This window comes from Anser anser (assembly GCF_964211835.1).
Source record: "Anser anser genome assembly, chromosome: 10".
NCBI classification, from domain to species: domain Eukaryota; kingdom Metazoa; phylum Chordata; class Aves; order Anseriformes; family Anatidae; genus Anser; species Anser anser.
The window spans coordinates 2,232,023-2,251,564 of NC_139730.1; the positions used below are offsets into that span (position 1 = coordinate 2,232,023).

At 51.9% G+C, this 19,542-nt stretch overlaps 1 protein-coding gene across 1 annotated transcript in view; it reads right to left on the minus strand.

The window, feature by feature from the left end:
• LOC310905233 (uncharacterized protein) overlaps positions 1 to 19,542 on the minus strand; it is a 169,210-nt gene that overhangs the window by 41,440 nt on the left and 108,228 nt on the right. The gene's annotated exons all lie outside the window — the stretch shown is intronic.

Sequence of the window (19,542 nt, forward strand, 5' to 3'; positions counted from 1 at the left end):
TTGCTGACTATCTCCCTGCAATGGCATGGGGTGAGGCACTTTCAGTGGGGTTGTGCATTTTTGGGCAAGTTGAGGATCTGAGTCACCGCTTTCCAAATCCTTCTGCTCACCCCAGCCTATCAGGGCATGCAAAATCTCTGAATGGACCCAAATGGCTTCATAATCAACATCTGGCTCCAATAAGCAGCCCGATGGTCATGCTTTAACAATGTTTGTTCCAAACTAAATCTTTAACTAAACATTTTCTGAAAAGGGGTTTTGATAGCGGAGCTGCAATAGCGGAGAGGCTGTTCGTGTTTGTTTTTACTAGAGATCCCAATTCTCTGGGGTTTAACTCATCCTCACACGTCCTTTGGGGACTGAACTTTGGTGAAGCAGAAGAGATTTCTGCCATTCCAAGTACTTTTCAGGAAGGCATCACTGGGGATTTTAACCTGCCAACCAAAACGGGCATAGCAATAGATGCTTGCAGGCATCGTACTTGGGTGCTCATTTCTCCGTGCCCAGGACAGACAGGGCGAGGAAAGCTACCGCAAGGCTGATCCAGGATCGACAGCAGGACAACGTCTTTAAATGACGACGAAGGCCAGGCAGGATCTGCACAGCGGGATGTTTGCAGGAACGTACCAGACACAGATCTGCCCCGGCTGGGGCACTGCCAAGTGATGTCCCCGGGCAGGCACCCCTGAGCCCACCTCGCCTCCCCGCAGTGCTGCCCTGAGGACGGCAGCGGAGCCACGTCACCGGCACGCCACCGATTCCCCGTCCCAAGCCAACGCTATCATCTGCAGAGGGCAATTACCAGCCGGCCGAAGATTACAGACCTCTGCGGAAGAGACACCCAGTCTCCGGCGCTCGTAGGGCTACAAGCCACAGTCAAGACCGGACTCGCCCAGCACCCAGGCTGCAAACCCTCTGCACGAGGCCAAGTTCTCACCCCGTCTAGACAGAGCAGGCAGAGCGGCGCGGGGCCTGCTCCGGCCTGGGGAAAGGTGGCTGGCCTCAGCATGAGCCTGTCCCAGCGGGGAGAGCAGCCGGTTCGCTAGGCACGAGCCCGCTCCCGAGCCGTCCCTGGAGCTCGGAGGGTTTGTGGCTGTCGCACAGGGCACGATTTGCTCAATTCCCAGCCCGCGGGACTGGGATGCGAGCAGGCACGGGCACAGCACCCACCTGGCAGCCAGGAGCAGTGGGCTCTGCCTCCGAACTGGCGTGGCTCACTTCCACTGTCCCCGATCACGGAGGGGACAGCAGCGCTTCCCTCGCTTCCTACGGCACTGCCAAACACGCTGGGAACACACGAGAAGGGCGAAACCTAAGGCAGCTCCCAGAAGCCCCATCTTCGCCTGCATCTGCTGCCGGCAGAGCACATGGGGACGAGTCCCCGGAGCGGGGCAGTGCCCAGCTGGACAATTATCCACTGCTGGGGATCACTGTCCTGCCCCGGCACAGCCCCGGGACCGAGCACCAGCAGCATTGAGCGCTGAGGACCACGAGGCCAGCGCTGCCTGGGCTGAAGCACCTGTGGCTCACCTACTCAAACGGGCGCACCTTTTTGCGCCTTGACTTGCTATTTTTCTTAAAATTATCCCTTTCCTACCCAGAAGACGTTTCCTGGCTTTGCTTGCAGAAAAGCCACTTCGGAAAACGAGGCAGATGTGGGGTCTGATTCCCATTTAGGACAGAGGGCCCCTTTTCCCCGCTCCGGCACGGCATAAAGGCTTAAATGCAAATGGGAACCAGGCCCTTGAAGGTCTCACTTTGAACAGGTTATATTCTTACCACTTTAAACAAACTTCCAGGAGAGGGGGGCAACTGACTTTTAACCAGTACAATATGGCTGGGGCTGATTTCTCAGGCCTGATCTTTCGCTCGTCCCGGAGGCTCAGCTGTCCCGTGGCGGCCACGGGACCCAGCTCCCGACACCCTGGGCACTGCTGGGGAAGGAGCAGAAGGGAAGGGTCAGGCAACACAGAAAGCTTTTTTTATGGAATAAATATAAAGATACTGTACATGAACAAAAATGAAGCGTGTTCCACAGAGGATTTTAAAGCTTCCAAAAATATTCCCTCAGCCCTTGCCAAAGGTAATAGAGCCAGACTTTCCATGGAAAGCATCATTGTGTGCGGTGGGGTTCAAGGAGGTCGCTCTGCTTGAAGTGCACAAACAGCCAGCACCCTGTCCTGTCCCTCCTCTCCACACACGAGGAACAAGTGGCCTTTTTTTTTTTAAAAAAAAAAAAGAAAACAACCTTCTTCCCTCAAAGGTGGTATAGAATTCACGCTGGTTGTGCAGCAGTAGCAAGCCGGTGCCTGTGTTCACAAGAAGCCCCCTTACGAGGACTTTGACACTGTTTATGGAAAGCCTGGACATCAACAGCTCTGCTTGGGGGGGGGGGTCTGCATTTTTGGAGGCTTTTCTGAGCCCTGCCTTCTGCCCCCATCCGCAGCGCAGTGGCTGTGACGGATGCTGGAGGAGGTAGGTGGGAGCGGCGCTGATGAGACGTTACTGCTAACACGGGCGTTACTGCACGCTTCTCGGAGGGCTGGAAAATAACCCTCCTTTCTACCGTCGCTGCCTTCCACCTAATTATCCCCAAAGCCTCGACTTGTAAACACCTGACCTAATTCTTTCCATGGGCAGTTTTTAATAACAGAAATTCTTCAAATGTGTCTTTATGATGCATCACGCCGTGTTACCTTGTAAATACCCCGCGCGCCCAGCCAGCATTTTACAGCGCAACGAGAGAAAGACACTTAGTCACCAAATATTCGGCGCTGGGGAGAGGCGATAGAGCGGGGCTGGAAGAGCAGAGTGCTGCTGCTGCTGCTCAGGCAGACCCCACCGCAGCCCACGGCACAGCCACGGCAGAGGAAGGAAGGTCCCTGGGTCCTGTCCCAAGAACAATGCCGCGTGCTTGTGTATTTCCTCTCCCTTCTGGATCGCAAAGCCTTCTGCAAATACACAAATACATTTCTACAAATGAAGCCGTAAAACATGCTCGACACTTTGGTAGGCGTGGGGTATGGGAACAGAAATGAGGGATGCCCGGGCTTCCTTTGCGCGGCACCTCCGTGCCCCGTGCTGGACACGAGCTCGTCGCAGCGCCACATCAGGGTGGGCTCCGGGGCGAAACCTGGCAGCACACGAGCACGTTTCCCCGCAGCAGCACCGCACGCCACCAGAAGAGGTAGGAGAGGAGCCGGGATCGCCCCACTTCCCCGCCTCGTGCTCCATCCCGCGCCTTATCTCGGCGCTGCTTTTGCAAATCCGCCCTATTTGCATGGTGCATTTGTTTATATTTGTATGCGGCCGTGCCCAGACCTGAAGCTGTTTGGGCAGCGCTCTTACACCTAAACGAGCGAATTCGCCGTCCGACCAGAGTGGCTGGGCTGGGCCCTGGCCCCGTGGAAGCCGCCGCCGTGACCCGGAGCCCCGCGGGACCGAGGGGCAGGGCAGGGCGAGGGCAGCGCCGCGGCCGGCCGGCAGCGAGGGAGATGCGCCGGGCTGGCTGGAGGGAGGCAGCTCAGAAGCAGGCCTGGAGAAAGAGTTGCCGAAAGCGTTGCAACATGATAGAAGCTCCGCAGGCCTTTGATCTCCGAGCTGTTCTTGAACTGTCACTTTAATGATGTGTCAAAGACTAAAAAGAGTTGAGATTAAGAATACTGGAGCCTGGGGAGAAGGAGAGGGCCATTTTAAGCCCTCGGGGGCTTCGCCGGGTTTCTGGAAGCTTTTAGATCCTCGCTGCATACTGTGCACCGACGTCTATCTGAAAAGCAGGTCACATTGTCGAAGTCCTGCACCACGGCTTGCCTTATAAAAAGCCTGCGTGCTCCCCGTGTGGGCAAATCCGTACCTGCCCCGAACATGCACGTGCACGCTCCGCTCCAGCAAGTTTTTTCGCACAAAAGGCTAAAGCGGGCTGTTCTGCCGAGTCTCTCTGCGGGATGCTCTCCCCCTTTTAACACGTCCCAAAAGCAGTCCCGTGGCTGAGTTACGGAGCTACGGCGTGAGCTGGGAAATAGGTAGGTCTCCCTTAAAAGAGCCCCTGCTGCAGAAATCGCAGGCGGTTTTATCAGCACGCCACTGGCAGGAGGACACTGGGCTCCCTGCAACTGCATATATTTCATTAATATCCCAGCCAGCTTTAATGGCATTACCATCAGGTTAATCTACTTTAGATTAATGAACCTCAGTTTCAGCCAGGCAAGCTAATTAAGACGATTTTCTTTGAACTTGTTCTAATGAATGTATTAATATCATTCAGGGCTTCTTTTGGAGCTACAAGCATGGCCATGTTATTCCTGAGAAGAGGCCAAACGTTTTTATTAGAGAATCATGTGCTGTGCAGAGCCTGAGACTGCCCTGCCTTTGTTTTCTCCCTGTTGCACCTTCACGCTGTCTGCAGAGGACGCGGCCCTTTGGTTTGCAGATTTCGCCTCAGCTCCAGGAGTCAGGAAGAGTTCAGGAGCGCTTTAAACGCGCTCAGGATTAGACCCACTTTAAACAGTCGAGAACATTTAGCATTGAGCAGCTCTTGTTCTTAAAAACATTTACATTTCTTTAACTGCCCCTCTACCTCCCTTGCAATGAGGGGTATTTAAGGAGCAGAATGGCGCAGCCCATGGTGGCGGTGCCATCAGATCACCGGGATCCCCTCTTCTTAAGCGCCACTGGCACGCTGGGAGGCACCAGGGTGCAGAAGCACCTGCAGTAACAGCACGGCACCTTCCTTGGGAACCGCGACGCCGTGAGAACAGCGCACAAAGACGTGTCCATGTGAAGCACTGACCACGAGATGGGTTCACCCCAGCCAAAGCCACCTGCCACGGTCCTGTCCTGGCTGTATCCAACCTCGCTGCTCTTCAACGCAGCGAGAAATAGCTTGCTATTGTAACCTGAAAAGTTCAACGCAGTGAGAAATAACTCGCGGCTTGGCCACCCCACACGCTGCCCTGCACGGGGGCTCTCTTGGACACGGCTGTGGGAACGTTCCTGGGCTGTTGTTTGGAACAAACCTCAAAAATGCCCAGAAAGCAACACTTGGGGTTTGCTCAGCCTCTGACCCTCTGCCTTCCTGACAGCCACTGTCGGCCCCCGAGCCCCCGGGGAAGACACACGGCTCCCCCAAGGAGGCAGTTCTCCAAACGGCACCTTTCTGCAGCCCCCAGAGCCCCCAGGATTTGGGCTCAGTCTCCGTCCTTTCAGCCAAAGGCTTGGGAGCTGCTTCCAAACCCCAGTCCCCGGCCTCGCACAGCACGGGCAGCATAAAGCCGGGCTGGCTTAAATAAGCTCTTTAATGAATCGTTACCCAGATGAAATGAGAAAACCACAGGTCCCATCTCTCAGAGTCACTATCCCTCAACATAAATAAAATAAACAGCTTGGAAACAGTTCTATAAAAACATATTGCCACACAGGTATCATTCAAAAATGGGGAGTAAAAACTTTTTCTTTTTTTTTTTTTTTTTTAAGTACCCAGCCTGCAATCAATGTGCCAGGCCAAGGTGGAGTTTATTTATAAATGCGCATTTATGATGAATCATTGGAGGAAATGCATGCAGACTGGAGACAAAAGTCTGCAGTTGCTAAACCAAATAGGAAATGCTCTTTACATCTGCCTCTTCAGTTGGCATCCACTTCCCCTCAGCGTCTCTTTTCTGCTGGGTAGGCCTGTTTATTTTTGGGTTACTTTTGTTTGCAAAGCCAAACAGAGCTTCTGATTTTTATATTTATCTATTTTTTCTTTCTTTGTAAACAGCACTTCTCACTTATTCAAGGCCCAGATTATTAGCAGTGGAAATCGGCTCACCTTCCTGCAGAGTTGTTTACTCCCTTCAGGGAAAGCAAACCAGCAGAGTGGACGCTGGGTGGAAAAACAGCCTCATTAAAATGATATAAAAATAAGGACAATGCTAAAGCTGCCCTGCCAATTATGGAAGAATTGCCTTCTATTTTCGCCTAGATTTATTTTAAATGTTTAATTCATTCTCGAAATCGGTACGGATCACTAACCGGCAGCTCCTTACACTTAAGTGGAAGGTCTTTACGTGGTGGGATGCTCGTCAGTGGCACTCCCGTTTTCACTTGTTTGTCCCCAGAACCACCCTACCGAGGCACATAACACTAAAAGGAACATGTTACGTCTCCCCAGCAGATTCCCGTGGATGTCCAAGGGACACCAGCAGGCCCTAGGGATTCACCCACGTCCGTGCCATGAACAAGTTGCAGAGCTGGGGGTGGAACCCCTGTCTGTGCCCCTCCGTACCCCGGACTGAACACATGGGCCTCGCTCCTGTGACCCTACAAGTTTTAGCCCTCTGCGACTGCAGAGAAATATTCGGTCTGTTTGCACATGAGCTGATGTGAGATAAGAAACAAGTTCTTGTTCACAAGCCTTGCTTTGCTCCGACGGCTGGTACTCCCTCTGTGTGTGTGCGTGCACATAAAACGTGCACACGAGCTATTTGATCGCCACTACTTACTGCAGAGCTCGTACGCAGAAAGCTGGCATCGTCTTTCCTTCGTGAGACTTTAAAATCCTTCCAGCCCCACTGGAGAGAGAATTCACACTGCCAATTTTTTTCCGAGGGTTTTACAGAATGTGCTATGCGTGCAAAACGCAGCCTTTATCTGTTAGAAAAATACAGTAATTTGAAATGTAAGCAACAAAAATAGGCGCGCACAAAAACAGAAACAAAGATGGGTGATTTTATCCACTTCAGGCTCGCTGGAGGAAGAAGCGCCCCGGTAACTATTATCAGTGGTAAACACGTCTTATTTACGGAGGGCTGAGCGGTGCCTCTCCTCTCTGCTCCCTTTTTATAGCAGGTTAAAAAATAACAATATCGCGGCGGAAAGATGACCCAGGCAGTAACTCCACGCCGTGAGAACAATCGCAGCAGTCAAGGCAAGGCCGAGGAACACGCCGGTGACTACAACTCTTCCCATTCTCCTAGGTTGGAGGGCAGAGGACTGCTGGAGTCTGTGGTTTGTAGGCATTGGAGGGGCAGCGCTCAGACTCCTGCAGCCTGGGGTTTGTGGAATGCTCTGCCTCCCCGTGACCTCCGGAGCACGGACCCACGGGCCTGAAGCAGCATTTAAGTGGCTCCTCAGCTCCCAGGAGCTACTGGTCGTCTGTCCCCTAAAAAAATCTGAGAGTCTCCCTATTTATTTTACCAACCCCAGGAGCACGGCTGTCTTTGGGGAGGCAACCTCGCACACGTTTAGGGACTTGCCACTCTCAAAGCACAAAAGTGACCCCCAAGATTTTTCCCTGTCTGTGTTTTTATTTAAAAAAAAAAAAAGATGGTTACTGTCAGCAGTGAGGCCTGAGAGCCCCACGCAGCGGCTGTGCTCTCCTGCCCGGGGGCGCACCTTGGAGCGGGGTCGCGGCGCCTGCCTGACAGCACCGCTCCCCGCGCCAGGGTTTCCAGAGGCACTCGGAGGTTTCAGAACTGCGGAGGAATAAGTTTCAGCAGCGGCCCGCTCCCAGAATTAAGAAGAGCTGTATTATCACCCCTGCCAGAAATAACGTCAGCTGGTGTGACTCTAGGAACGGGGTTTGGGTGACCAGCTTCGGTGCCGTTTTCAGGACATCGAGAGGAACTTGATGTTCTTTAAAAATATACATCTACAGAGTTCAAGTAATGAAAAAAACCTGATAAGAAAATCACTGAGATGCCAAAAATTCTTTCTCACACTAAACAAACACTAGCTCTTGCTATACTATATATATTGACTGGTTAAAAGCACATACCAGCCTGTCCAAGCCTGTGATCGGTGCCCAGTTTCTAACACCTTTGTGGCTTTTCGCTTCTCACCCAGACACATCAAAGCGTGGGACAGTTAGCCAAGGAAAACTTCATTGTTAGTGTTAACACACTCCAAGAAAAAGATTTTTGGAAGTTTGAGAATTTTTCACTTCACGGCAATTGTTGATTAATGAACCCCAATGGGCTGCAGCCTAAAAGAGGACTTTGTTAATAAAAAATGCTAAACGGCTCAGGCGGAGTAAGGAGATACTTGCTTTGAACCTGGTTGATATCAAGGAATACACAAGAAAAGAACCGTGAAGACGGATTTATTCAGCGGGATCCCGTTTGCTTTCCAGTTCCGCCCCGGGCTATTTGTACTCGTGAAAAACAATTACCGAGGACAGGAGGAGAAATCAAAGCATCACAACGTAGCTGGAAAGACGAAAGCGCTTGGGAAACACTTAGCAGCCGTGGTGTTTAGGAAAGGAGCGGCATCACCCCTTCACCTCCCCTTGGCCACCAGCACCGGGAGCAGAGGCCGAGGCACCAACACCTCCCGGCGGGGCCGGGAGCACCGGCACCCCGGGGGCTCTTCCTGGAGCTCGCGTGGTTTGGTTTGGTTTGGTTTGGTTTGGTTTGGTTTGGTTTGGTTTGGTTTGGTTTGGTTTGGTTTGGTTTGGTTTGGTTTGGTTTGCAGCCGCCGTCTCCCATCTCCGAGTTTGAATGCGGGATTAATAAATTGACTCAATGCTCAGAGATGATCCAAGCCCAACTCCTGGTTGTGCAGCGCTGGAGGCTTCCCAGCAGAGGTACCACGCAGATGTGCATTTCTTCCTTCTCTTAGAAGACGGCGCTGATGGCTGCTCAACCTGTGCTTGAGCTCGTCACCAGTGCCAGTGGAGACGTGGCGAGGGACCCACACAATGAGACCAAGCGCCTGCTTGGAGACAGCATCACCGCCCCGACAGGGAGACTTCTGGTCTTCTCTGACATTTCTCGGGGTAGAGAGGCAGGTTTTAAGTGAGGGTTCGGTCAGCAGCGAGGAGGCTGCATGGCCCAGCAGGCAGAACATGAGGTCGGGGCGACCCCAGCTAAGTCCTTCTTCTTCTCTGGAGCTCGCTTTCCTCACCCGTTTATGAGTTTGGTGAGGCACTTGCTGGCCTCAGCACCCCTGGTTAGACCTCAGCTCCTCGGCGAGGAGCCCACACGAGGACGACCCATCCTGGCCTGCTCCATCCAGCAGAGATCTGGAGCACCCACTGCCAGAAAAACACCCCCATCCTTTCCTCTGGGACCCCTGGGAGCTAAATCTTTGTGTGTTATTTTGAGGCGCGTGTCGCAGACAGGGGGAGCGGGAGGGTAGCATTATGGTAACCGGCTGTGTATTTAGGGAGTCTGCGTTGCAGGCAGAGCAAAGGGCTGTATTACGGAAATTATATGGGAAGAGAGATGCCCAGGCAGCGCTGGCCGTGCTCTTTGGTCTCAAATCTTTGTGTGAGGGGGTGGTTAGACGCTGGGAAGAGACTGCTGTTTACTGTGGAATGTCCTTTCTGTCTATAAGTTTCTGAGAAAGAAACAAGAATTGTGTGCTTTTATTAAAGTCTGTGTTTGCATCCTCCCTCTGTGATAAGGAACAGTCTATAAATCATCGAATAAACCAGCAGTAAGTCATCATCCCAGCCATAAAAGCTTCTTGGGTCTTTAACCGATTTTCTTCCCCCACTAGCTCATAAGCACAATCCAAAATGTCACCCAGCTCCATCTCCCCGGGGCCTTATTTTTTCATTTTGGGCTGGAGGCCTGAATTCACAGCAGATCCAAGGCAGCCTTTATCCCAGATGGGTTTTCAAGCACCGCTGTGCCTCTGAAGCTCCTTCACCGCGCGGCTTTCATCGACCTGAACACCACGACACGCGGACGGGGCTGCTCCTCTCTGGCGTGGCTCTCAGCAGTTCCACAGAGCACAGCTGCAGTGGCACAACAAGGCAACCCAAAAGGTTGAGACTGAAGGCTCTGGCAGTGCAGTTCTCACGGAGAAGCAGCCCTCCTGCCCCTGGAAGCAGGGGGGGCACTGCCACGGGGCTCCAGCGGCACAGGGCGAGACCCCCGCGGGGCCGGCAGCCAGCCCAGCGGCAGGGCCGTCGGCTGCCCCGTGCCTTGCGACTGGCAGGACGGGAGGCTGCAAAATGTTTGAGGACAACGCCGCTTGGGTTCCCTGTTCTCAGGGGCCTCGTGATAAATTGTGGCTGGAAGGGGGAGTTCGGCTGCCAAGTGCAGCAACCAGAACACCGCGGGCAAACGTGGCTGCGTATCCCACCTTCTAGCTCCCCAGCTCTGGGGGCTGGAGCCCATCGTAGTTCCTGATTTCTGTTGCCGGCAAACCAGAGAGTTTGATGAGTTTTTCATATTTTTGAGTACTTTTATACCACCAGAAAAAGACTTGCGTATATTACAAGCTGAGTGTGAATGGGCTTTGCCTTCTTAGCTTGCGGAAAAGTCAGCTGTGCCTCCAAAGCTGCTATACGAAGGTGAGGACCGCTTGGCATTTGGCTGATTGCTGATACAAAGCGTTCCCTAAAAAATGAGGACAAGATACAGGACCCCAAAGCCTGTGTTTTAGATACATTTCCACTGCCTTATCCACATAATCCAAGGATTCCCAGCCTGCTAATATTGCAACCGAACCGCTTCGGCATGGCTAACAAGGTAACATTAGAAAACAGAGCTTTAATAAGACCTGATACTTCTGGTCAAGAACGGAGGAAAGCTTAAGCACGGGCTGCTTCAGACTTTTGTGGATCAGTCTGAGCCCATGGGAATCCTTGTCATAAACCAAGAGAAGGAACAAAAGGGCAGGAAGCAAGATGCAGGCAGCTCCTACGGGATGGAGCCAATGGAGCCACCGCTGCTGGGGTACGCTCGTGGCAGATCCCACCTTGCAGCAAGAAATGCAGAACGCTGCCCGTGGTACAGACGTGTCTGGGTATTAAATCCAGCAGCGCAGGAGCCGGCTGCCAGTGTGAGTTTGTAGGAGCACACCTGGGCCTCAGTCTTGAATGCAGCTTCCGTGTTGCATCAGGTAATGTAAACAGAAACAACAATGCTGTCCTCCCACTATTTTGTCTGTGAAATGGAAGGTTTTCCTTCAATACCACCTTTGCACAACGATCGTGCAGCCAACTGGCAGCACCACGTGTTGTTTTTTCTTTCCTGGCCACGTACCAGCCGTGTTGCAGAACTCAACTTCAAAGGCTTCAGTGGGATAAAGGGCTCCCGCGGCCACGCCAAAAATGCTTTTCTTAGACAGGTTGAGAGGAGATGATAAGTTGGAAGAAAAAGAAGTATCTTTGGCAAAGCTGGTTCCAATGGAACTGTCAAGATGTTAAATAAATAAAATAAAATAAATAGCAGAAGGACTGCAGAGCATCCCCGGCTCTCTCTCTCCGTGGGATGCAGATACACTTTATCCTCCTGTGGACGTCCAGCAACGACTGCGAAGAAACCTATCCAAATCCATCCATGGCTTCACTTCATGGGAAGAAAGCTTTGAGGCTGAAACTGAATCCTCTTTCGTTTCAGCAGGGAACAGGAAGATTTGAGAGACAGAAGCAGAGCAGCGGGTGGCAATGGGATGCGGTTCATCCCGGTGACCATTTGCTCCCCTCTGTACTGCTCCAGCCGAAGGGAACCCAGGGGCAGGCTGCCCGATGAGCCGCTCTGGGAGGTGGGAAGGGGCACCCAGGAGTGTCCGATGCCTTCTTTTTCCAGCCTGCTGCCAATTCCAGGTGTTCGACAACAATGCAGCCGTTCCTCCCAAGGAACACCTATAATTTGAGCCACTGGGACATTTCCTCTGGCATTTGAAAGTATATGGAAAGGAATGTGAAAACCTCTCATTAGCCACAGGCAGGCAGCCGCTGTCAGGATCACTCAGATGTGCCATTAGAAGTTTTCCAAAAACCGTATCAATGCCTCCCAAGCAATGCTGGGACCATAGGTGCAAACAAAGCACCGATTTCTCCATACGAAATACACAAGAACTACAACAGTCCCTGCCCTCCAAAGAGGTTTAAAGACTAGAACATCATGTTCAAAGCGCTGATCTTCACAAAATACCACTCAGGCTGTCTTACACAGGCAGGAGGGATTCCCCAGCCGTCGGGGAATGGCAGCTCCTTTCCCAGGCCGGGCACACGGGACAGGAGTTGCAGGAATTGCGTTTGCTGTTTTGTCCCCGTCAGTTTTGGAAAGACCCGCAGCCTCTCCTGCTCACACAGTACTGCTGCTCCACCGAGACTTGTGGAAATCTGTCCATGTTCCATGGGATGGAGACGATTTGCCAGATTTTGTGTTTACTATGGAATTTCTACACGGCTTCAGGAATCTCTGTATTTTATGAGAAAACAAAGTGGCATATCAAAACATTCTCAGCCGAGTTTTATTTATACAATTAATGGTCAACAGAATATAATGTACTTTTATGCACTGCACCTCCCTTGCCCCAAAAAACAGTTTTGTGTGACAGACAGTTTTGTTCCACGATCTCCAGGGGTACATTAACCTCTGCAAAGTCCATGCTTGAGTTCAGAATTGGCATCATCGCTCCTTCTCCTGCAAAGAAAAATCAAACGAGCTCAACACTGAGCCTCTCTTTCCCACTAGAAGGGATTCTTTCAGTCGCATCCCTCGGTGCAGCCCCGCAACACAGTGGCAATCTGAAGGCTGCCCTGCCTTATGCCAAGGGGGAGGGCGGCCTCCCTGAAGGCCACCAGCGACTGCTGGGCTGGGAACACTGCGCTTCGCTCCAGCACTGGCTCCCTAGGTGGACAGGGAAGATATCGCAGCCCTTTGCAGAGCAGCGCAGAAGACAACTGCTCCTGTGTGCCCGTTTTAGCCGTCCCCCGCAGCTCCGTGCGCGTCGTGGCTCCGCTCTGAGCCCCAGACTGGAAACTCCACCAGAGCCGCGTGCAAGAGCCTGGGGCACTGAATGCCCAGCCTTGAGTCCTGCGTTTAGAAACGGAGATCAAAACTCACAGAGGTTTCGCAGCATGCCGCTTGTGCTCTGGGTGTGCTGGTTATTGTACCTTACACCACCCAGCCGGCCACACTGCTCTTCTTCCATGGCACCGTGCGCTCTGATTCGGGGCCCAAATGGTGCCCAAAGCCAACAGGAGTTCAGAGTTAAAGAAGAACAAACCGGAGACTGGCAAGAAGCTAAAGAAGCAAGACACACGAGAACAAATCTGAAAGGGCAACCCAGCTCAGATCTGCAAGTGGCAACGCTCTCCAACAGTTTCCTGGCCATTTTTTCCTAATGCGTTTGAGCTAAACTGGGTTAAGAAAGGCTAAAACCTATATGAAGATGTCTACACCGAGGCTGTCTGGGGGTTTAATTAGATCAATTTGAAACTGATTTAGTTAAACCGGCGAATGTTTCGTAATGTGGACCAGACTTTGAATTTCAGGCACATCAAACCTCATTACATGTAGGCTTTATTATAGCAGTGCTTCCCTCCATGCTCTCATGGCAGATTCCTGCCTCCTGAGGTTTGGGCTGGAATGCCAACAATTCATTTTAATGCAGTTCAGACATTTTAAAGCTTTGCTGAGCTATCCCCAAAATAACCACTGATAGTAGGTGGCAAGCACCCTGAAATGATTAGAGCCTTTCTTGTCCAGGAAAAAAAGAAAAAAGATATTTGGTGGAAAATAAAGCAAACCCGATAAGAAGAGGATAAGCGTTACGGGAGGCGAGGTGTGTGTTGCAGTGAAAAACGGTTGAACTCGATGCCTTAATAACACTACTTACATTTCAAAACGTGTCCCTGCAGAGTGACGGTCAGTGGACATGTTCCGTCCGGGTTTCATTTATTTTAGAATCGCACGCTTTTTGCTCAAGTGCCGGAGTCACGTTCTCCCTTCTTCGTTTCAGTGCCCCTGCTGCGCTTCATCCCCCTCCGCTCTGACTGCCTACCATGCCGTCGGGCTCACGATGCCAGAACGCTGAGCACCAGCCGGCACACGCCCTGACATCTGTGTGGCAGCCCGCTTTTGATCCTCTCTGCTCCCGATTCGGCTCTTGCTACGTTCCTGCAGACTGCGGGGGGCTGCCAGCACGAAGTGCAGCACACGCTGAGACCTGAGGCGTGGGTGAAGCCCTGGGGGCTGATGTCCGTGTGCCGGCCGTTGCTGGCTCACGGCCTCGGCCACGTGGAGAAGCAATGCATCTCACAGCGATTAATCCGTTCTGTGAACTTTTAATAAAACAAATTACCGCTCTCTCCGTGCAACGGTCAGCTCGAAAATGCAACGTGCTCTGCCGCAGACACAGAACGCAATCCCAACAGGACCTCTCTTTCCCCGTGGCATCTCTTGAACTTTTAAGGAGAGACATAGCTGTACTTAGCAAAGGGAGAAACAAAGGAAAGGATCTCATTCGGGAGCTCCAATCCCTACCCACAGCACAATTTAAAGCACAGCATCCCCACGCTTGTCACAACCAGTACTGAAGCCAAGGAACAACCCTCCAGATATTACTGTAATCAAAGCCTAAAAGCTTTTCTGCACGCTACCTCGCAAAAACGTCCCGTGCATTTAAAATATTTCAAAAGAGGCCATCGAGCAGGCGGCACTGGGGAAGCACGAGCAGAGCTGTGCCTTCTTCAACACCCAGGCTTTTGCCTTTCAAAACCCAGAGATTTCAGGGACAGTTACGGCTGCACAAGTTCACCTGCTCCCAGTTAACGTTTCAGAGGCCTTAAGTGCCACGTTCCTGGGAGGTTTCTCAGACTACAGGATAATCACTCAGGATGTTCTTTCATTTCTAATATCTTAGCAGGCATTTTCCCCGTTCTCTTAAGGCACAACAGCAAAAGAGAGAGATGTGGAGGGGAGCCTTTGCCAGCTCTTCCCAGCACAGAATGAATAAATCAAAGCAGGGAAGCTATATGGCGAGCACTTCGTATTTTTCTTAGATGGGCTTGAAACAAGACTTTAACTTTTCTCCAGATCAACAAACACTGAAATGTTCAACCATTCAAGTAACCTTTCTCTGCTCTAGCTATCTGGGTTTCCCGTATCACCCTGTAAGGCCTCAACTACATAGGAACAAATACGTTGCCTGGGATCCTACAGGTCTTACCAACCTCACAAAGTTTCTGTAAAGTCCAATGCACTGCCAGAATCATGTTCGTATTTTTAAATAAACCCCTCTACGGCTTCCAACGATACTGCATCTGGTACTAACACAGAAGGATTCACGTGTTGGGAGAGCGGCTTCTCGATCAGGTGCAGAAGATGCTGCTGCAGCCTGGGAGGATGCAGACACTGCACATGGCAGAGGAGGAGCAGGGGGTGGCGGAGGAGAAGCAGGGGGTGGCGGAGGAGAAGCAGGGGGTGGCGGAGGAGAAGCAGGGGGTGGCGGAGGGCGCGGGCTGCAGCTGGGAGCCAGCGGCTCCGGGGGCGAGCGAGGAGGAAGCTGTTTGCTTTGGATTTTGCGCCTGTGTTTTTGCTGCAACGCCCCGGGAAGACACAGCGGGGAGTGAACTGACCAGTCTGGTGAACTTTTTATATTCCTTTTGGCCTTTTATTACCCTGAGAAGTGGAGGACTTTTTATTTTTAAACATAGCTGAAGGGCTAAATTAGCATTTTGGCAAGGGACGCTAGCCTGTAAGGCAGCAGAAAGGGAAGCAACTGGTACCTGGAGCCAAAACCGAATGGAAACTCAGGCAGAAATCCCACCGGTTGCGGAGTCCCATCCCTTGGGAAGGCGAAGGGCCCAAGAGGAAAGCCTGCACAAGCCTCTGCCAGTGTCCCCGGGGATGAAGCACATGCTGTGGGACTGCCCTCACCCACCTGGGTGTCTCCTTTGCAGGGCTGTGGCTCCTGCCTCGTGCAGCCACCACGCAGCAAGCCGGTGTCCCCTGCCTGCAGGAGGCCACAGCAGGCTGCGGGCCGGACCCCCAGCCCTGGAGGTCCCAGGAGCAGCCGGGCAGCACCGCCTGACCTTGGTGCATCCCGGCTGGAGCTCCCCATCCAACACAAACACGACCGAGTGGCACTGCAGAGAGCATTCAGCTGTAAGTGGTCCCAGCCCCTCTTACTGCATCCGTTCCTGCCAGGAGGGAGCACCAAGGCCACCGCAACATCACGCAGCACCTATGGGAACAGGACGCTCCCTGCAGAGGCCGTGCCTCCGCGTCATGTCTCCAAATCCCACCTGCAGTTGCAGATCTGTCCGCAAACACCGCTCAGTCCTTCTCCTGAGAGGTAAAGGCGCCCCAGCCCGCAGCGTGCCCAGCCTCCCCGGGGCGCCAAGCTCTCCGGCAAGTACCCGGTGCTGCCGCTCGCCCCTCCTGGGGTCTCGTGGCCACGGGGCTGCGAGGAACTGCGCTGCGGGGCAGGGTTTGGTGGGGCTGCTGCAAGCTGAAGGCACTTCGCCCTCTGATCGTCTTGCTCCTCGCACAGCCATAGACCAGTGCCATAGCTCCAGTCCTGGGCAGCGCCTCTTTGACAGCCAAGTTGTTCAGCTCCATAAAAATAATCTTTTTTGTGTATTGATGTGAGACAATACTGATACCCAGTGGCTGATTAAGTTAATTACAGTTGTGTAAATATCCCCCTTGGTCATCTTCACAGCTGTACCCCCAGGCCTGGTTCCTGCTACCTTTGCACCCAATGGGATATTCCTTTCCCACTCCTTTTTGATACTCTTCTAGCGAGAATTGCTGCTAGAAACTGTTTTGACTGAGACTCAAGTGCCTGTTATACCTACTTCACAGAGTCAAAACATCAGCTAAGGCAAGGAGCTTTAATCATTCCAGCATGTTATTTGCATTTGCTTTGGCTAACAAATGTCAAGGAGACATCACCAAAAACGAAGACGAATCCTTCTGAGGTCGTGTCGTGCTCCTTTCACAGCAACGTGCTGCACCCACACGTCAGCTTTAAAATGCAAGCAGGTAAGTTTTATCAGCTTGTATCAGCAAAATCCATGATTTCAAAAGACTAGAAAAACTTGGCTCGGAGTGACTCGGGATTCGAGGCAGAACGCACTGCAGCCCTCTGTGAGAAAGTTGCTCTTTATTTTTCCATCAATATTTTTCCTTCCCAAGTGCATTTAATTTGAAAGAATTAATGAACAACAGAAACAAATCCCCGTGCACCACAAACATCAGGCAGCACACGGACCCAGCCTTCCCAGGGTAAGCCAGCGGGTGAAGGTTGGAATTTATCAAAACACGATAGAATAAACTACTTAATTATGGCAGGGTGATTGCCAGCATGCAACAATCCTGGGAGCAGATAGGTTCTCAAACTGGCCCGAGGGCAGTGGCAGTTTAACATTTGCAGTTTTAACCATTCGTTTCAGCCTCTGAGCCTCAACCCGGTACTCCAACAGGCTGCCTGTTTTCCTGCCTACGTTGATGAGCTTTGATGAAACGGGCCCAGAGCTGCTGTTTCAGCCTTGACAGTTTTAAAGGGCTTTTGCCTCCCGACTGTCAGAGCTTAGCGCTGAGTCTCTCCTTCATCCCCACCTGCCTTTTGATAGAGCAACGATCCCCAGAGCGCCACAGAACACGAGCCCAAGCCTTAGGGACCTCATTAATTTTGTCTCTGTGCCACCAGGTTGTCCTACAACGAGACGCGGAGCCCAGCGCGAGGTCAGGGCTCTGTGAGGAGCAAGGCGCCTGGAAAGGGAGCGCTCGAGGAGCCCCTGGTCCTGCAGGACCACCAGGAGAGGTGCTGTGCCCACCAGACATCACCTTTCCACACCATTCACCTCCTCGGCGAACGCAGCGTGTCCCAAGCACCCCCAGAAAGGATGTGAATGATGTGTTCTTGGTTCTGCTGCCTGTTTCGGTTGCAAGCCCCTTTCATTAGGCGTTTAGAGCAATCCCACGTTCCATCCCTGAACCTGCCCGTGAAACTTAACACCACAGACTAAGGGTCTTACTTCATTACAGGAGGTTTTTTTTTTTTCCACCGGCATAAACTGGAGAAAGGTAATTTCCACAGCTGTATTATTTACTTCAGATTTTACTAAGGCTGCTTTTATAGCAGTGCTAGAGGTTAAATCCACTGTTATTTCCTACACGGCCTGGCTCTACTGTATGGTACAGCGCAGAGTATTTATTTAATCCAAGCAATAAAAAGATAGATCAGCAGCACTGCTTTCCAGAAAAGAAAAAAAGGGAAAAGGGAAAAGGGAAAAGGGAAAAGGGAAAAGGGAAAAGGGAAAAGGGAAAAGGGAAAAGGGAAAAGGGAAAAGGGAAAAGGGAAAAGGGAAAAGGGAAAAGGGAAAAGGGAAAAGGGAAAAGGGAAAAGGGAAAAGGGAAAAGGGAAAAGGGAAAAGGGAAAAGGGAAAAGGGAAAAGGGAAAAGGGAAAAGGGAAAAGGGAAAAGGGAAAAGGGAAAAGGGAAAAGGGAAAAGGGAAAAGGGAAAAGGGAAAAGGGAAAAGGGAAAAGGGAAAAGGGAAAAGGGAAAAGGGAAAAGGGAAAAGGGAAAAGGGAAAAGGGAAAAGGGAAAAGGGAAAAGGGAAAAGGGAAAAGGGAAAAGAAGGGAAAAGGGAAAAGGGAAAAGGGAAAAGGGAAAAGGGAAAAGGGAAAAGAAGGGAAAAGGGAAAAGGGAAAAGGGAAAAGAAGGGAAAAGGGAAAAGGGAAAAGAAGGGAAAAGGGAAAAGAAGGGAAAAGGGAAAAGAAGGGAAAAGGGAAAAGGGAAAAGAAGGGAAAAGAAGGGAAAAGGGAAAAGGGAAAAGGGAAAAGGGAAAAGAAGGGAAAAGGGAAAAGGGAAAAGAAGGGAAAAGGGAAAAGGGAAAAGAAGGGAAAAGGGAAAAGAAGGGAAAAGAAGGGAAAAGGGAAAAGGGAAAAGGGAAAAGAAGGGAAAAGGGAAAAGGGAAAAGAAGGGAAAAGGGAAAAGGGAAAAGAAGGGAAAAGGGAAAAGAAGGGAAAAGGGAAAAGAAGGGAAAAGGGAAAAGGGAAAAGAAGGGAAAAGGGAAAAGGGAAAAGAAGGGAAAAGGGAAAAGGGAAAAGAAGGGAAAAGGGAAAAGAAGGGAAAAGGGAAAAGGGGATGACAAGGAGATAAGAAGAGAAGGAGAGGAGAAAGGAGGTGAGAACAGAGAAAGAAAAAAAGAAGTATTAAATATACACGGTTTGTCCCTGGCAGGAAAATCACAATATTTCCTAATTTTTCAAAAGGCAATTGATAGAAAACTTTTAGAAAGTGTTAAAAATACCACTCTTCTCATTGGGGGCACTGCTCTAAAACTACAAGCCATCCTGTGTAACTGAGATAACCGCTCACCAAGTGCTTAAAAAGAGCTCAGGTGCCAGCACCCCGGCAGGGTGCGGGGCCGGGCTGGGTGCTGCGGGGCAGCAGCTGCAGCAGGCGCTGGATGCTACGGGCAGGGAGGTCGCAGGGGACGCAGCAGCTGACCTGGCACAGTCCCCGCTTCCTCGCGAGCCATCCCAGCCCGTCACCGGACGGCCGAGCTACGCGGTGCCTGCAGTTTCCCCAGCAGCAAATGGGTTGCAGACGTCCAAGCGGTTGGATAACCAAAAGGATTTATTCGCAGCGCAGCCAGGAGGCCCGAGGGACTCTGCGCCCCCCCCCCCCAGAGCTGCTGCTGGCAGAGCCAAAGCCGAGTCAAGCTCCTTCCCCATCGCAGGGGGAGCAATATTATGCACGGAGGCCCGCAATCCCTGCTGTGGTCACCACCTCCTGCAGCCCCCTGGGGTTCCTGCCCACCTCCCGCAGCTCCACGAGGACACGGCCGCCCTTCCTCCCCTC